At 44.1% G+C, this 4,623-nt stretch overlaps 1 pseudogene; it reads right to left on the bottom strand.

The window, feature by feature from the left end:
• Window positions 1–2,762: 2,762 nt before the first annotated feature.
• LOC121464827 lies at window positions 2,763–3,817 on the bottom strand (annotated as a pseudogene).
• Window positions 3,818–4,623: the final 806 nt, after the last annotated feature.

Raw genomic sequence — 4,623 nt, 5'->3', positions numbered from 1 at the left:
GGGATTCTTTTTTTTTGTTTTTTTGTTTTTTAGTATGCACAAATTCTGTACTTTATTGAAGTACTGGCTTCAGTCTCCACCATTGAAACACATTTTTAAAAATTTAACTCGAATAGCAAGGAAAACGGCACATTAAGTATTTGGGAAGTATAAAGGACAAAGGCGATAGGGTGGGGTGAAGAGAGTCAGAGCAGGGAGCCTCATTTGAGAAGACGTCACTGGGTGGAGGGCTCAGCCCATGCCTCAAAGAACAGTGATGCGTGCACCTCTCTGTACGGCCCCTCTATCCATAGTGGGCCAGGCCCTCCCACCTCAATAATTGATCAAGAAAATGCTCCCACAGACATGTTCACAGGCCAGTCTGATAGAGATATTTTCTCCATTGTGGTTGCCTCTTCCAGATGCCGTGTCAAGTTGACAAAAAACCAGCATACTAAGGAAGAGAGAAGTTCCCTGGTGCGCCCCGCCTTGGTGTTTTCACGTTTCTATCCAGGGAGCCTGCTTTGTCCCCGGAATGAGGGATTCTTTACAGAAATCTTTCATCAGAGTTTTAGAAAGGACTGAGTCCCTGACTCCAACTGACCCAGATAACAAATGGTATTGTAAAGGTTCATCAGGCAATATCCATATGTCCTGTTCAGCACTTGTGGTGGATTTTCATTTCATAAGACTGTTTTCAGCCAACTTAATGATTCCAGAAAATGATCATCATCACACACATACAAACACTCTTGGATCAGGGGTATGGTAAAATATATAACTTAAGATTACAGCTATGCATTAGCTTAAGTTGTAAATGTTGATTACATGGGAAACCCAAGGCAAGGAAGGTTGGTTGTTACATTGTTCTGTAGAAGGCAGGTTATATAAACACACAGAGTACACAATAGGACAGAGGTCTTAGGTTAATACATCTCAAGGTGTATTATTAACTCTGGCTGTGAAGTCCAGCAAAAGTTCCAGTCTTTTAAAATGTGAGACCTATTTTCATCATCTCTTAGAATGTGAAAGATGTTTTAATCACCACACCAATAAATCACTTGTACATTAATCTCTGTGCCTCAGGGCTGGCTTCCGGGGCCATAAAATACACTCACTGCATTTCTCTTTGCAGGAAGTAGAAATTAGTATTTTTTTTTTTTTACCAAAAGGCCAATTTTTAATAGCACCATGGAGGCTTAAATACTCTGCAGTCAATGACTAATAGGTGAAAATCCCATCCTCTGATCCTCTAAGCTAGGCACAGCTTCTAGTAACTTCAATTAGAAGGCTCTAGACAGGGAAGAGCAGCTCAAGGCCAGGACTCAATTAGTCCCAACAAAACATGAATACAAACTTTACATTTAAAGATGACTTCTGTGTTGCTATAACAAGTGCCTGAAGGAGAGATTCCAAGGAGATGGGGGTGGGGGCTGCTGGGAAGGCGGAACAGACAGAGCAGCTCACCCCAGGGCAGTCAGGCAGCAGAAGCAGAACCTGTGCACTTCATCCTTCCCCTTTCAGCCCATCTGGCCCCAGTGTAGGAGGTGGCGCCACCCACGCGCTTCCAGTTTAGTTCATCCTCTCTGGAAACCCTGTTTCCTGACCTAGTAGGGCTTCTCAGCCTAGTCAAGATGACAGTCAAGCTAATGCAGGTTACATTCTCTCAGTAGACAGAATAAAGGGGATTGTCCAACCTTCCAATTATGCCTTTCCATGATAAGAGAATAAGCGAATCCCCACAGTATTGATAAGTTTTAAATATTTTTGAAAAGAAAACTATATGCCGTATGAAGATCTAGGAGTAAATAATTTATTTTAAAGAAACTTTTCCCATAAATCTTATCAACATAAATAACATCATTATATGCATTCTCAGCTGGAGTCAGAAATTTTAAAAATTACTGTGAAAAACAAAGCTGAAATTCTGGAACAATTTAAGATTCTAGGCCCTGGTTAGGGGGTGGTAGTGTACACACCTTTGATCCCAGCACTCAGAGGCAGAGGCAGGCAGATCTCCATGTAGGCAGCCTGGTCTACAGAGAGAGTTCCAGGACAGCCAGGGCTACACAAAGAAACCCTGTCTCTTATAAGCAGGAATGTTGATTTACAAATGACCTAGACAGTCATTTGGAACTAATCCTTTTTCATTTCTCCACTTAGTTAAAAACAGCAACACTTGAGCCAGGAGTGGTGGCACATGCCTTTAATTTCAGCACTCGGGAAGTAGAGCCGGAGTGATCTCTGAGTCTGAGGCCAGCCTGGTCTACAGAGCGAGTTCCAGGACAGCCAGGACACAGAGAAACCCTGTCTCAAAAAATAAAAGGAAAAACAAAACCAAGCAAACAACAACAAAAAACAAAAATAAAGACACAATAACAAAAACAAAACAAAAAAAAAACAAAACAAACAAAAACACCAAGACCACTTAAGACACTGAATTAAAAATTATCCAGATGTCAAAACAATTGGTCTGGTTAGCTAGTTAATAAAACTAAATTCCTTTTGTTTCTTCTTCTCCGTTGTTAGGCAGTGCCTTGCTCTGTAGTGGAGGCTGGTCTTGAGGCCCTGGGCTCAAGCACTGGAATAGCAATAACCACCACACTGCCACCACACCTGGCTAATTGTTTTTAGGGAGGAGAAATGAAAAATAAAATGTATCATATGCCTAAGGCATGAGAGTATTAGACTACATAGGTGAAATTCTTGAATCCCGTCTTCTATCCCTAACTACTGATCACTAAATCACTGGTCACTGATGAGTGCAGCTGAACTCTGATTGTTCAATCAGTTCTAAGAGGCTGTGAGAACCAAATCCTCGGGGTGGGCGGGTGCGTGAAACAGCCCTTTAGGGAGTGAGCACGTTTTTTGACAGACTCTGGCACCCGGCTTGCACAGTACTCGTAATTCCTCAGCGTGGCCAGGACTCCTGCGGAGTTCATGTGTTTCACCTCCTTGTCGTACTGGAGGCCGTTCCCGTGGATGTCCGTCAGCTTCCCTCCCACAGCATGAAGGATAACTTCCGGGCCACAAGTATCCCACTTCTTACAGCCAGGACTTGCAAATACTTAAGCAGAGGCTTTGCCTTCGATCAGCTGGATGACCTTGTTCCCTGCTCCCCCCACGCGCAGTACGTTGTCAGGGTTCATGGCCACAATGCAATCTGTGACCAGCTTGTTGTTATGGGACCTGGTGGTCGTGATGATATGCTTACCGGCGGGCACTTCTTTCAGTTGAAACCCAAAAGCACCTAAACCCAGGACTCCCCAGATGGTCCTGCCCAGCACAGCGTCAGGGCCTGCCTTCGCTTCATTCCGCTGCTCCCTCAACTTCTTCTTTTCATTGCTCTGGTAGTTGTAATATGGCTGGTTGATGATGCCTGCAGTGGCCTTTCCTTCGTAAGCAATCCCAATAAGAACCGTTACATTGTCAAGAAGACCTTCACTGTATTCCTTGGTGCCGTCTAAGGGATCAACCCAAACCACAAGGTCTTCCTCTTTGATAGCACTGTACTGTGAGGGACACGGCTGCTTCAGGATTTCCTCCCCACTGCCCGTCTTCAATCAGCTCTTGATCCACTTCTCCAGGAGGCAGATCCTCCTCCCCTATAATTGTCAGCTTAGGGAACTTCCGTGCCAGGGAAGAGCATATGCTCATCTGGACCAAACGGTCGGCTTTGGTCTGCAGGTCTGTGGCTGAGGTCTTCTGCATGATGCCCAGGTCTCCTTCAGCAATGACACACCTGACTATGCTTCCTGCCTTCTGAGCGATAGAATACGCTGAGGCTACCAGTCGCATCAACACGGTGTGGCTGGAAGCCATGATGAGCACTCAGCTGCCCCGCATCCCAAAACTGCTGTCCCGCTGAGTCGCTCCATGCCCGGTCCCGCTTCCTCCAAGTCCACCGGTCCAATGTGCACAAGGAGACACGGCTTCCGCGGCTGCCAAAAATTAGTATTTTTGACAAATTTCTGAAGCAAAAGTAAGTTGTTTGGGCATTGCTGATGCAAATGTAGAAAATGGATCTAAAAATGTTTTAGAATTCAAATTTAAGTATCAAAGATATCCCTTTACTTGGATACATGTTCCAAATATTTTCTCCCAGCCCAGTTTGTTGGTTGTCTGACTCCCCCTCCCCAGACAGGGTTTCTCTGTGTAACAGCCCTGGCTGTCCTGGAACTCCCTCTGTAGATCAGGCTGGCCTCAAACTCACAAAGATCCACCTGCCTCTGCTTCCTGAGAGCTGGCATTAAATGAGTGCACCACCACGTCTGGCTTGTTGTTTGCCTATTAACATTATTAATGGTGTTTTTATCATGCAGTTTGGGATGTTCAACTTTATTAACTTTTTTTCTTTTATGGCATGTGGATTTTGAGTCTTTAGAGCAGTGCTTCTTAGCCTTCTTAATGCTGTGACCCTTTAATACAGCTCCTCATGTTGTGGTGATCCCCAATCATAAAATTATTTTTGTTTCTACTTCACAACTGTAATTTGCTATTGTTATGAATCATAATATAAATATTTTTGTAGATAGAAGTTTGTCAAAGATTGTGACCCACAGGTTGAGAACCACCGCTGGAGGTTTCTTGTATGGCTTATTGCCTTACCTTTAGATTCTTGACTTATTTGGACTTTGAAAGTAC

This window comes from Microtus oregoni, unplaced genomic scaffold, assembly GCF_018167655.1.
Source record: "Microtus oregoni isolate MIOR12 unplaced genomic scaffold, Mior012 000029F_ref0000214, whole genome shotgun sequence".
Taxonomy (NCBI): domain Eukaryota; kingdom Metazoa; phylum Chordata; class Mammalia; order Rodentia; family Cricetidae; genus Microtus; species Microtus oregoni.
This window is presented reverse-complemented; position numbering and strand designations above follow the sequence as displayed.